We start from the raw sequence: 15,501 nt of genomic DNA, 5'->3' as shown, positions 1-15,501 counted from the left end.
AACAAAATAGAAAAGAATCGAACTTTGTGTCATTTCCATGTTGCATTGGGCTGTTTTTTTTTTTCTTTTCGTGATTATGATCAAGTAGTGCTTGATTCAGTCAAAACACAAGCATGGAAACCGAGAAGACAATGCTGAAATTATGTCAAGCTTTGTCCAATTAAAGAGCTTCAATCTTTATGAAATTATGGCATTATTTCTTCATCCGCGCTAATTCAGAAGCAATCATATCACTACGAAATTTGAGCAAAGATTAATGAATTGCAATTTTTTTAAAAAGAAACATATAATAAATTTAAAATTTTTGTAGTCACATCCTCTTTTTTTATCTCCATATTGCAATTTTATTTGTAAAAAGAAACTTGATTAAATGCTTTGACAAGGGCTGACAAAATGCCAATTATAGCAAAACTTTAATCAGGAAAAGACAATAATGAAGGCACCTAAATTCAAACAAAAGGACAAGGGCAATTGAGTTTGCTAATCAGTGAGGCCATGTGCCCATCTTCTCTCCTTAAACAAGGGCAATGTCTTTGGCTCTGGTTCAAGTTATCCAATCAAAACCTGGAGTGGGGACCTATCTTTTCATCTTTCAAGTTTTCTTTTCTTATATCGAAGATAAGAAGGGGAGGAAGTTATGGGGGATTGGTTTGGGGCATGCAATCGGGACAAAGGCAAAAGCATGCTTCCAGTGCTTGAGCCTCATGTGAATTAGGTACATTTGTAGTGTGTGTGGAACGTGGGTGGGAGTGTTCATATATTAACTTCTTCACATGCAAGTTCTGCCCAAGGATTTGCCTCACTCGTCTTTCTCATCTTGATAGAGTTGTGATACTTTTTGTCTATAAAAAAGGATAATTAGATGGCAAATTTTTCTTAGACTCGGTTTGACAGATACTTTTTCCTTTTTTATTAAACATAAATAGAAACTGAAAAATGAAATAAAAAACAAATAGCAAAAATTAAAATCATTTACCAAAGGAAACCTTAATTATTATTATTATAATAATAGTAGCTGAGTAATTTCAAATTAATGTTATTTCTTTAAAATTATATATTTAATATATTGTCAGTATATAAATTCGATACATTATCAGTAAATCAGATGATGATACTTAATTAATAAATAAATATTAACTCTTAAAATAAATATATACAAATTAAAATTTTTAAAAAAACTTATTCATTAATAAGGTGTTATCATTTTATTCATTTCACTAATGAGTTGTCATCATTTAATTTGTTAATAGTATATAAAATTTATATACCAATAATATATTAAATATAAACTCTTTCTTTAAACATTAGAACTCGTAACCCATAAATTATTTAATTAATTAAGTACAGTTTAATCATTTGAACAATTTATATATGAACCAAGTTATGCAAAGCAAGAAAAAAATAATAGGGCATCTATACAATCGGTAACTACCCTGCCGGTCCACCACCATAACCTAAGACTCACATAAGAGAACCCTAATTTCATATTTACAACAGATCAGCACCTGATCAACCCAAAAACAGAACATCGACCCTAGTAGCCCACAAGTTGAATTGGATCTATCCATTGCAACTGGTCTGCTCAAATGTTCTTTGAATCCAGTCAAGCCCATTACAATGTATATCCTTCTCTTGGGCTTCTAAATTTAAATTTCGGACCAGATATTATTGTAGAACTGTAGAACTGCCCTTGCAAAGTAATAACCAAGTTAGGATCTTGCAAAAAAGGGTTTATTAGTTCATTAATTTGAATTTGAAGTATGGTAGCAACTATAGTTGATTTGACAAAAAGAGTAATGAAGCATCAGTATGGATTTGGAGGGATATGAACCGGGATGTAGCTGTAGGAGAAGCAAAGGCAATTAAGAGAAAAAGAAATGGCCCTTATTAATTCACTTGATTAGCAAATTATTATGCACCAGTCAAAAACAAAAGATAAAAAGAAAGGTTTGAAGAACTTTTGCTAAGGTGATTAAAGGAGTAAAACTTCATGTTTTCACTTCATTTTTTTATTCCCATGACAAATTATCATTTTATATATTGTTTTTCCAAATTTCACCTTTAAACAAATGGTGAAGCATGCCTTTTCAAATAGACCATAATTCGATCCACAAATGGTAGGATTTACAGCTAACTTGCATATAATGTAGAGAACACATCCAAATATTTTATTGTATAATAATAATAATAATAAAGAAAAAAAAAAAGGGAGACAAAGAAACCTATCTAAGGATGTTACCAATCCAATAAAATGTAAAAACCAAAAATTCTACTCTTTTGACTTGTCGAGTTTCGTGCTAAAGTTGGAAATCTTGAAATCACATTAAAGGAAAGAATGGTTAAGGATTAAGGTAGAAAGTATTTTTTATAATTATATTTCGTTGTTCAAATCAAAAGTCGATTGTAAGAAATTAGAAAGATAATGAAAAGTAAGGAGAGTAGGAGAAAAATAAGATGGATAATTAGTACTTGATTGATTTTATTTATAGGTGAAAAATACAAAATTTATAAAGTAAAATAATAATATAATCGAACTGATTTGATATTATATATGTTAAATCGATTTAAAAATAAAAAAATATATTTAGATGTCAGCTGATAACCTCTAAGGAAAAAAAAACCTATTGACCTTTTGAATCCAAAAGTTCCATAGTTAGGACTATATCCAAATAAATATATAAAAGTTACCATGGGGGCTTTTCCCCTCATTCACGGAGTCGACTTCGCCTGCTTCTGTGTCTAGACAATGATAGGGTGGGTCAGTTTTTTTAGAGAGGCCCCAATGCGACAGCTTTTTGTGATAACATCATGAACAATATTGATTCGAACAACATAGATAACATTTACATCCTTTATAATTCCATAAAACAAACCAAAGCTTTTGGGGGTCTATCATTATCAAGTTGTCTCTCCTTTTGTTTGAAACTAAATTTCAGCCACAAGACCATGAAATATGGCCACGGCCTTACTACTTGTTGAGGTTCATTACAAGCTTTAAATCAAGATTGTGTTCCCCAATCCTGTCCACGAATCATTTAACTTAGAAAAAGTTTTGAAATCAGCTCAATAGAGTCAATTGCGCCGATCAGTACGTGAAACTGTGAAGAGCTTTGGTCTTTTTGTCAAATAATGATTTGGAAAAATTCCCCCTTTACCTGCACAACCAACTGTTTTTCATTCAAAAAGAAAAGCTGTAATCAATTTTTTCAATACATTCAAAAGATATGTGTATTACTGTATACTTTCATTTCTGTTTAGTTGAGTGCTATTCTTTGGTTGACTATTGGTCTTTGAATTAGCAAAGCTTCCTTGTGTTGAGTTTCCTGTCGCAGCTAACTATGATCTCCATAAATACAAGATGTTTGCATGTGAAATTCATGTTTGTGGAACACTTGTACGAGCATTTCGCTTAATGATAATTACATATGTATCATATTTAAAGAATTTAATATGAATCTTTTTCATGAAATAAAGATTTTGGCTATGTTTATTGAATAAGTCGATGGGTAAAATAAAATGATAATTATTTTATATTATATTTTATTCTATATCACGAAATAAAAATCATGGCTATTTTATGATCTTTCATGTTTTTGTTTTAACATTCAAAGGACATGTGCTAGCTTTAATTTTAAATGTCCCTCAATACAAGTTTGATGGACTTTTTACATTGGCCAAATGGAGAGATATCCCCATATATGAACTCTCAATAAAACAAATGTACTCACATGTGCTTGCATTCTATCTCTTGCTTAAAGGAGTTGAAATCATTAACCTTGCCTGTTTGTTTTGTTAGGAGCTAGCTATAGGAAAATGCTGAAATAGTTCACATTTACTCTAGCATATGTCTATTGTTTAGGGTCATACAAAATGCTTTTGACAATTCATATTTCTTTACTTAAAATAAACCCTAAGCACATGAGCAGAATCAAAATCGTAGCACCAGCACCGAACCCAATTAGCGGAGCCCACTCTAGCTCAAGGCCATGGTGCTGAACAAAAGGTGCTCAATCACGCAGGACAAAATGGATGAGGGGCCCTACCGTCGGTTAAAGCTACAGCAAAAGTTGCACGCTTCACTATAGTGGGGGAAATGGGCAAGTTGTGTAAAAGTGTTTAACCTCCTAATCAACCTTCTAAAGGCTAAAACTGACTACAAACAGGTGTGGTCAGCTAAAACCTGCTGGTGCCCCCGTTTTCCACTACGGCAAAAGTATGGGGAAAGTCACAAATTTCCAAATTTTCAATCTTAAAAATGTCCACTCTAGAAACATTTAGATGAAGCTTATAACTAAAAAGTGAAAAACATTTATGTTTTTCTTTTTAAAATGTATAAATTTTGTTTTTAGAAAACATAATCTTGTTAGATGTCATTTTTTAATGATAATTATATGAATTAATTAAATTAAAATTAAAATTTAACTTTAATTCTTTAAACACATTGATATATATGCATTTACATTAAAGTCAATGCTCGGATAAGAATGAAATGTTACATATATTCCCATACATTTGTACACATTACATGTTCGAGGTTTATATGATAATTAAAAAAAATGAAAATTAGACTAACATATGTATTATACTTTTAACAACTTCAATTAAATATGTACAATTTGCATTAACAATTAGGCAGCAACTCACCAATTGTTATGCTCCGTCCATAAGAGCCCTAGTTGCCTTCTGATTCACTTGCTTTACTCAAATATATCAGAGGTGTAGATAATTGTGAATCATCGCTCGGCTGCTTATCATTGGGGCCGTAGAAATGTTGCCGACTGATAGTTGATTGCTTGGTGGATGCACTACCTAAAACCGGCCTAAATTCAAAAGCCATTGCCAATAAAATTTTTTTTTTCATATGCTGCGATTTCACACTTGCACGCGTGACTTATCCTTGTCGTAAGTCGTTAAATTGTACATAAATTATTATTTGCATATTGCCCTCTTTTCTTGAGTAAAATTACAAGCTACATGATATATTGGAAATAAGTGTTCCCTGGATGCGTAAAAGACAGCTAATATTGTCCTGCTGCTGCCTAAAATCTTGGCTTAGAAGCTCCTCATCCCTACATTGATTAATTTTTCTTATAGCTCAATTTATTTTTTAGGGTTTAGTGTACAATTTTCAAAGAAGTGAGATTCAAACCAAGCTTTTTCAATTATAAATACATGTACTTGTGCATGGAGTTCATGGCGTAAATTCAAGATTCGAATGTCATCCATCTGCATGAAAAATTAGTCATGGGTAATTACTAGGTGGTGAAACCTTCTCCTCTAATATAGACCATCACTTTGCTCAAAATAGAAATGATCATGACTTAGTTTGTAGATATGCAAATTTGTGTTTTCATGTTATATTTATTTTATGTTAAAAATATATAAAATATGAAATTATTATATTATAATTTATGTCGATATATCAAATACATGTTTTTTTTTGTTTTTACTAAATCAATATATAATTTTTATTAAAATTTTGAATCGTATCATTTTTATATTTTTTTATATTAATTTTGTATTGTATCTCATGTTATATTTAAAATTATCAGATTTGTTAGATTGTAGTGCTTTATCTATTAACGTTAAAAAAAAAAAAAAAAAAGAGTAGAGGAGCATTGACTCGATTCATTCAAATTGAGAATTATTTCATATATGATCATTAGAGTTCTTAAATTTTATTAGTGGAATTAGAAAGTTAACGCAAATCTATGTAAAATACATTTTAAAAATAAAAATATAATTATATAACCAAAAAAGCTGATCAATAGTTTAATTCGACTTATAAAGATTCTATGGTCATGTATAAAAAAATAATTCTTAAAAAATAAATAAGTATTGACTGGATTCTAGTGTTTAATATGCAAAATCATCTTTATTTTGTCACATGTAGAATAATATTTTTTTTATAAAGGAGATTGTAATATAAAAATAAAAGAAATTATGAGTGGATTAGAATTTAAATTATAAATTTACTAATTAAATATTAATTTTTAAAAAATAATTACATGATTTCCTACCATGATAATCAAATCATTCAAACTAAGAAAGTCAATGCTTTAATGAAAACGACGAAGGCAATGCTTGATTCAAACCAATGGAAGACAAAAGGAGATTTCGAAGATCCAGATTAAATACTGCTTGTTCTCGCTTCTATAGTAATATTTATGGCAAAGAATTAATATATATACATAGTTTCCTCTTCAATTTGATATGTATAATCCATTAAATTAAAAAAAAATAATATTAGACACTTGTCAATGAAAAAAAAAGATTTAAGAATTTAAAGAAACTTACAATTATATTATCAATGTTTATTTATAAAACTATATATAAAAAATAAATCCAGTAGTATTAAAATTCATGCAATGATATCTTATTTTATTACGTAGCCATTTTTTTATTTTCTTTTTGTTTGGATTCCCTGCATAATTTCCGGGAAAGTCTGGCACACACAATTGTTATTTGCATACAAAAAAAAAAAAAAAGCAGTAGCATTCTTGTAAATCCACATGAAACCATGGCTACAAAAGTAATTCAACTTCGAGCCACGAGGCTACAAAAACCATTCCCACAGCCCTTCCCTCATCCCCCACCAGCAACTACCTTAAGGACAACTACACGAATTCCAAAAAAACTTCTCCTTTATTAGAACCAAAGCCATGAAACCCCTCAGCTCCCCCCTCCCCATAACCGCTCTTTTCTTCTGTCTCCATATAATCCCAACCCTTAGTTCCGCCGACTACGACGCCAGCACCACCGAAACTAACACCACAGATTTCATCCGCACAAGCTGCTCAGTCACCTTATACCCTGACGTTTGCTACACTTCCCTTTCTGGATATGCCAACGCCACCGAACAAGACCCAGCTCGTCTAGCTCGTATCGCCATTGGTGTCAGCCTGTCTAAAGCCCGTCACATGGCGGCTTACATCTCCAACCTCTCCCGTGCAGCAGACTACGGTGCCGACCCACGAGCCAGCGCCGCCTTACACGACTGTTTCTCCAACATGGGTGATACCGTGGAGGAAATCCGTGGGTCGTTGAACCAAATGCGACAGCTCGTGGCTCCGGGTTCGGAGTCTTTCAGGTTCCAAATGGAAAATGTTCAGACTTGGATGAGCGCGGCCTTGACGGACGAGGACACATGTACGGATGGGTTCGAGGATGTGGCGGATGGACCGATGAAGACGGAGGTGTGCGAGAGGATGGAGAAAGTGAAGGAGCTTACGAGCAATGCTTTGGCGTTGGTTAATAGTTATGCCGAAAAGGGTACAAATTAATTAGCGGAACGAAGAAAAGGTTATAATTTCTGATTACGTGAGGTTTATTTTTGAATGTTTTTGTTGTTAATTTCGACTTTTTTGTACAGTGGTTTTGGAGTCTCATTTTTTTTTCCTTTATGGGTGTCAGTAGTTTTGAATTTTTCGGTTTTCTTTTCGTGACAGAGAGAAGGAAAGTTAAAGTTTATATCAAATTGCTTCAGTTCTAACTTTTTGTTATTTTCACAAAGTAAATGAATTTATTTGATAAAAGTTAGTGCTTAACTCCGAGCTGAAGATTAAAATTCTGAAATTATAATAAAAAAAAGAGAATGGTTAGGATAAAGACAAGGAGTCTCTTTGTTTTTGTGCTCTTACATTCAAATAAAAGGGCGAGACTAAAAAAATTATAAAAAATTTAAAAATTTAAAAAACAAAAAAGAGATTGAATTGATAATATTTATATAATTTTATTTATAAGTAGAAAGTAAGGGATTTGTAAGATAAAATATATAGTAATGTAGTCGAATTGATGTAATAAATGATAGATCGGTTTAATATATTAGGTCAATTCAAAAATAAAAAATGATTCTAATTATCTGCTAAGAATTTGTAACGAGGGAACTGACCAATTTGCTTTTTGAACTAAAAAATGTCCTTAAAAATAAAGAAAAATGTTGAAGTTTATATTAATTAAATTTATTTATCTTCATAATTTTCATCTTATTACATTAAAAAGAATAAATAAATAAATAAAACGAGGAATATTTAAGTAAAATGTAATTGACAACAAATACTAATAAGAAAAAAGAAGTGGTTGCCGCCTTGCATCCGTTATTATGCTTTAATTTCAACATGAAATGTAGAATGCATCCAAGAGTAGATATAACTCGAAGTGGGGAACATGTTTATTTGGTACAGCACAGCTCAACTCAAACAAAGGCTTAGATTAATATCTTAGCACAAAGTAATGGCACTTTCTCTTTGGTTTCTTTATAGAGCTTCAGCATAATTACTTGCCAGTACTGGATCAATGTTCTTCACAGGAGAAGATCAGAAACAAAGATTCTACTGCTTCTTTCTACACCATTAAAAAAAACAAAGAAACACCTAGTGTTGTTTATGGTATATAGAAGTCACATGCATACATGCAGACAATTCAATGCACGAGAGAGAAATGGGTTGGCAACATACGTAATATAATAAGTGTAAGCATTGTATGACAGCAAGACAGCAACCAACCAAAAAATTGAGGTTAGTTAGAATAATTTTGAGTTTGTTTTTAGAAGAAGGATGGCCGGATTTTGTGTCCAACTCTACGCTTTGGATTTTTCTAAAGGGAAATGAGCTCTCCCGTGAAATGTATTACTATATATACACACTAGAAGAAAAGGTTGGTAATTACATGTCAGGACAAAATAAAAAGGTTTCGTGAGTGATCATGTAAGGGAGAAAATTTATATCAAAATTTTTAAGTAAAGTTTGTGAAATTCTTTTTTAAAAATGATTTAATAAAAATTTTAATAAAAAATTTAAATTGATAGATTGATAGAATTTAATTTAATGATCACTAATATATCAAAAAATTATTTATAATATTATTTATAATTTAAATTTAATCGATACTTATTCAATGATAAAAATTATATCAATATTTTTACTAAAAATATCTATATAAAATATATATATCAAAATTTATTAAAAATTTTTCAAATTTTGTACACTTAATTTATATAACAAGATCTTTCAATCTATTGATTCTAGTTTTCGATTTTAAATTTTAATTAATTATTTTTAATTAAAAATTTTATAAATTTTATATAGTCTTTCCCCCTGCAAATGACATACTTGGTTGTTGTTCTTGACCAGCTTGCTTTTGGGTTCACGAGATACAAACACCATCTTGGTAGGACAAAATTGAAAGGGATCTCATCTGGGCAAATGAAGGAAATCGGCCTGGCTTTTGGTCCAATACCATTGAGCATGAAAATTCAACTTCTGTCAAATATAGCCCAAAGAGATGATATAGATAAGTGAAATTGGGCTTTTGAAGTATATGTGTGTGTGTCCTTGTTCTTTTCTTTTCTTTCAACAAAAATATGGTAACCAATCAAAATCGTATCAATAACTACATTTAGATCCCCTTCTATGTTGAGTAGATATCCTTCTTTTTTTTCTTTTTTTTTCTAGTCGTTTTGGGAATCAAGATTGTAGGGTTGTATTTGCATTTTTGTTTCAAAAAATATATATATATATATATGTTGAAATTGTTTAGAAGTTGGATTTGTGTATGAATCGAACTGGGGGTATACCCACTTGAAATTTTAAAAAATAAAAAGCTAATTAAGATTTTTAATTTTTTTAAGTTGGTATTTGTCAAATTCAATCAAATTAAAAATCCCTATGTATTCTCAAATTAATTATTCTTAAATCTTGAATTTAAAATTTTAAATTTATCCACAAAGAATTCTAACACAAATATTTAACTAGAAGATTTAAAACCCATATTCAAATTTAAACTCTATTTCATGGGAAAATATTCTATGCAAAAAAAATATATTTTTTTTTATGGTCTTTATGTAACTTCGAATGAAGATTAACACCGACAATTTTTAATATTATACAATACATGATATGAAAATGATACATAAAAATATAAAAATGATATGATATAAAATTTTAGCAAAAACAAAATAAATGTTTTATATTTGTTGTGTTGATAAACAAAATAATTTTCATATTTTATGTGTTTAACATGAAATAAATAATATGAATACAAGAATTATCAAGTAAGAAAAATATTTTATTTTCACATGTGAAAAGAATTGGTGTATATAAATTTAGTGGTTTTAGGGAAAAGAGTTTATTTATTATTTTTTGTGTTTCAAATTGAATGTTTACTTTTGCAAACTTAGGAAAGATGGATTCTACCCATACTTTACAAACTTTACCTATAATTATCATAATATCTAAAGAAACTCATTTAAATTTAGTATTTGAATGCTGGACAACATTGAAAATTTTTTTTTCTATTTTAAAAAATTCTAAAATAATAAAATGAACATTCATTTTTAACAAAAAGATTAATATTTTTGGGGTGCGAGGCAAAACTAATAAATTTCCCTCATTCTGGTTCTGAGTTTCTTTTGATAGTGACACTTGGGCTTCTAAGTATTAAAGTTTCGTTTGATTGGTGCTTTTATTTTTTCCGTGATCTATAAAACAAATAAAAAAGAGGGGAAATGAGGTGTTAGTATGCTAACAAGGAGGAATCTTATTCTTATCTCTTTAGTTCCAACGATTAGTCTAACCTTTCATTGTGAATGTGCAATTCATCAGTACTTTCGTAGTACCCACCTATATCCCTCTATCTTATCATCAATTCTAAATTCTTGAGTATATGAGTAAACATGGTTAAGAGTTTATTTGGATTGGTAGTAAGATGAGTTTTTGAGAGATTAAAAATCATAATAAAAATTATTATAATTGTGATTAAGAAAAATAATTTATACTGAATAGATCTCATTGAAATTGACATTTGAATTCAATTAATAGTATAATAAACTTAACTACACTATACTTCATTGAAAGTGTGGTGAAATATAAATCCCCACTAACTTAATTCACCTATCACAGTAAAGGTGAAATTTGTTTTTATCATTTTTGAATATTTTGTGCTTTTAAAATATATATATCTATGCATGTGTGTACAATACAATTTTAACGAAAGCGATAATTAGATATATATATATATATATATATATATATACAAGATATATTTACTTATGCAGCTGTAAAACCCTTTGGAAAGAGAAACTTTAAATTCAAATTCCCTTGTCGTCTCTCATTTCAAAGAAAATAATAATACAAACTATCGTTAGCAGTTTGAGTTGAAAGAAGAAAATGACTTTGCCCTTTCGGTTCTCTCATGGTGGTAGTAGAAAAAGATAGTACCATAAACTTTTTTAACTTCAAACTTCATGCATGGAGGGGTGTCGTTTGGTGGGCGTTCTTCTCAAAAAAGAAGAAATATATTCCCTAAAATTCACGTTCTCAGTGTCACAACGATGTGAAAATCCACTATGTATGGAATAATTTTGCCAAGTTGATGATAGGCTCATCACAATTGCACTTTTCAAGGACAGACATAATAGTGGTCCAATCTTAGACTGATGTTTATTAGAGAATGACTCATGACTTGATTTTCATATTGAACAGATTGAAACAATGGAAAAAAGGAAAAAGAAAAAAGTGCACTATATACATGTATGCATGTATATATATGTATAATCTAATAGATTAAAATGTGTAATATATAATCAATGAGGTATTGGCTCAATAGTAAGCAATCTGATCTCAAGCGGATTTTACTTGCTAAAGGTGAGGGTTCGAAATTTAGATAAGGTCCTCGTTGGGAGGGAAAATAACTTTGAGTGATCACTATTTTTAAATTACTGATATTCCACTCTCTGGAATGGTGATACCATTTCTGCTACCATTTTTGTACAAAAAGAAAAAAGTGCAATATGTAGATATTTGTTTTCTTTTCTTTTCTTTTTTTTGGGGGGTGGGGGGGGGGGGGGGGGTGGGAGGGGGTGAGGGTAGGAAGCAAAAGAAATATTAGAGTTTATGTCATAAAATTTCAGCCTCTAATTTTTTTCAATGTAATTACATATTTTCCAGAACTTGCTTTAATTAGTCTGACTCAGACTACATGTGCTTTCTTCTTCTCTGGGCCATAAGTGTATGTTCTTAAATTGATTACTTCTTGGTCTATCAAAACTAATAACTAAATCCAATTAATTATTCTGTTTGGGGGACATTAATTGATTATTTAGTAGTTTAAACCAATAATTTTGATTATAATTTCTGGGGTATCGTAGTCGAAAGAAGCATGATCATGTCGTTGCCTGAAAGGCTGAAAACCATGGTTTTAAAAGGAAGATTGTGAGAAAAACCAAATCTTTGAAGAAAGAAAGTAATTATTAATCCCATTAATTGAAGAAGTTTCCAAAGGTTTGCGGAAAAAATGGGTTTCCATTAAAACGTCTTAAGAATCATTCAATGACACAAATTAAGGATGCTTTCATGGCCAACTATAGCCTGGCTTGGCAAAGAAATCACAGCCAAGAAAAAAAAATAACGATTTTCTTTAATGGAAGGCATGGAAATTGCCAGCTTGTGGTGATATATACTTGATTCTGACTAATGATGGAGATTGAGTTACCCAAATTGTGTCATTAAAATCAAAGCAATGGGAATTAAATTATATGACAAACTAGTGAACAGTAATAAATCAAGTAATCTATAACTTGAACTAAAAAAAATACGAGTTATATCGATTAGTTCATATAAGCTCATATAATTACTTTTAAAAATTATCATTCAATAATTTTTTTTTAATTTTCAGATTATAATCTCTTTTATTAAAAAAAAAAAAAGGGATGATAGGAGATAACCTTGGCTTGAAAATTTGTGGAAGTGAATTTATTTTTTCTTGTAAGCAAATGATCACTAATATATCTTTTACTTATTATCAACTTTTGAAGTTTTAAGTATTAATTATCTTAATGTCAATTGGGATTGGAGACATGTTCCTTCTAATTAATAGTAAAGACAACTCATGGTTAAACCCAAAAAAAAAAAAAAAATTAAAGGGATTAGGATCTCCTAAACAGTTAAAATTTTAAATATTTTTATTAAAAAAATCAGATTTCAATTTAAAATTTTCATATTTAAATCTTTCTAAATAGGAAATTAGGTTAGAAAAATTTACAATAAAGAACTTCATGATCCCTTATTTGTTCGTTATCGATATCTAATTAAGGAAATCTATTAGAATTTAGGAACGATATTATTATCCAATTTGTGAAATATTCTAAATGAAACATAAAGTGAAAGATAAAGGAACAAGGGATCAAATTATTGCTTAACTATAATTTATAAGAAAAACTATCAGGCATTTTCAGCCACACATTGCCTAAGGGAATTGAACTGCAAACATCACACAACCTCAAAGATAAAACAGTGACACATTGATAATGTTGTTTTAATGCAGAAAATGTAAGGGCTAAGGATGATTAAGTTGTCAATTAGATAGAATAGAGAAAGGACCATAAAGTTTAAAGCTTATAGGTGGAAGCTTAAGAGTCAAATTGCAGAAAATTTATTTCACATCGTTTGGTCATAAATAAGGGATGCATGACAATGTGAATTAGGTTTTGTAGGGAAAGATTGTTCAAGGACATTGAGAGGTACGGTCTGCTGTAAAGCAACTGCGAGGAATAATTGGTAGATTTCAATTGTTATTTTGATCAGTATTCTACGAGTTATATTCATATGAAAATTTAGAATACTACATAAAAATAATAAAAAATATAGTTTAAAATTTTAATCAAAATCATAAACGAGTTTGAAAAAATAAAAAAAAATCACTACAAAAAAAAAAAAATTTATCGACAAAAATTTTTTGTTGCATCCATCGCTAAAACATATTAACAACACAATTTTTGTAACTAAAGCTCATAAACTTAGTTTAAACCTTTTAGTCACAATAGAAAAATTATTTCTGATAAATTACTTATATATCTATATTATAGTTCAAAATTAGCTATCAAAACTCATTGTTATAAAGAAAGAGATGTTTGTTGATAATCATTATTAATATTTCCTTATTTCCATTGATATATTTTTGTTTTCGCATTAATTTGTTGTTTATATGTTTCATATGCGTGCATGCGTACTTAATATCTTACCGGAGCTAATAAATTAATAAAAAAATTAATATATAATCAAACTAAATTCATATAGCATGGAACTTGACTTAAATTTGAAATTTCAAGATATTCTTTTAACTATCAAGTCAAAGCCATCACCGACGATAATGAAGCAATTTTAACTAATAGTCCAAACGAACGACCATTTTTCAATGTTTAAACTTAAAATTACTAAAATTTCGAAATTAATATCAAATATTAAAACCATATGAAAGTAGGAAGAACGTCAACTTTATTAATTATTTGATGATTAAAATGTAAGAGTGCGAGCTCAATTAATATACATTGACGGGCAAGTTGGCTAATTTAATTAGGTCTTCTCATGAATTACATTATTCCCAACGGTTGGTTATTCGTCGCAAAAACAAATTAAAAAAATTAAAGGTTAAAATATTCAATAATTATCTCTTCCTTCAAAGAATTTAATTTTGATTATTAGGTTCAAATTTCGTATCTGAATTACTATCCTCTTTTTAGGCTGATTTAACCATTATTTGAATTTATTATTTTACTTTATTCAATAAAGCCAAAGAAGCAATTTAAATCAAATAGACAGAAGGATGTAAACTAAATTAAATTGTTGAAAATAATGCAATTTGATTTTATATTTTTGGTGGACAATATGCTAGAACCTGTCTAATTGAAGATAGGGTCCTTCAAACAATGCTTTAGATTTGTGGATTATAATGTTAGCCACGTCAAACATCGCTGATCAGCACTTGATAATCCATCTATTATCTTTTCCCTTGAAGAAAAATGCAAATATTAAAAGAAAATGAAATTCAAAGTGTCTCTTATTGTCTTCTATTGCAGTCATATAACAAACACAGCCTTCCACTAAAAATATAAAACTAAAAACTTGATTGATTGATGGTGATAAAAGCAAAGTTTTTTTGTTTTTTAATTTTATGCAATTTATTTGCGAGCGAATAAAAAATTATTCATAAATTTTGAAATATATACAAACAATTATGACCATTAAACTCGAATTTAAAGATCGTTTTGGATAAATTCATTAATTATCTCATATATATATATAAATATGTTTTCAATAAAATTATACCTCAGCCTTGAATTAGAGAAAGAGATGCTTAATTCCTTGCAATTAAAATTAGTTTGATGGAAATCCTTATTCGAAGCTGCCAATTATAAACAATAGAAAGACAGAAAAGCACAATTCAATTTACACTCCATCTAGCAAGATTTTCAAGGAGTTTTTTTTTTTGTTATAATTAACCAAGGAATTTTCAATTAATTAGTTAACCCTCCAAATTAAAGGCAGACAAGTATTATAAATTGCAGCCAGCACTAAAACAAAGAATTAATTAATTAGTTGGTGTAAGGTAGATGAGTTTTCCAGGATGGGGCCTGTGGCTGTCATCCATGGAAGATATATCTACTACTTCAAATCTAATTATGCACCATTTAAAAGGAAAAAGAAAGAGTTGGGCAAGCAGGCCAGA

At 29.4% G+C, this 15,501-nt stretch overlaps 1 pseudogene across 1 annotated transcript; it reads left to right on the top strand.

Moving 5' to 3' along the window:
- Positions 1-6,583: 6,583 nt before the first annotated feature.
- LOC111287593 (21 kDa protein pseudogene) lies at positions 6,584-9,470 on the top strand (annotated as a pseudogene). Its single transcript, XR_016341786.1, has 2 exons — positions 6,584-7,325; positions 9,132-9,470. The product of XR_016341786.1 is annotated as a 21 kDa protein pseudogene (transcript).
- Positions 9,471-15,501: the final 6,031 nt, after the last annotated feature.

Source organism: Durio zibethinus, chromosome 4 (genome assembly GCF_047325235.1).
Source record: "Durio zibethinus cultivar Kanyao isolate XHJ-2024 chromosome 4, ASM4732523v1, whole genome shotgun sequence".
Lineage (NCBI taxonomy): Eukaryota > Viridiplantae > Streptophyta > Magnoliopsida > Malvales > Malvaceae > Durio > Durio zibethinus.
The sequence above is the reverse complement of the archived record's forward strand: the minus strand, read 5'-3'. Positions and strand labels throughout refer to the sequence as shown.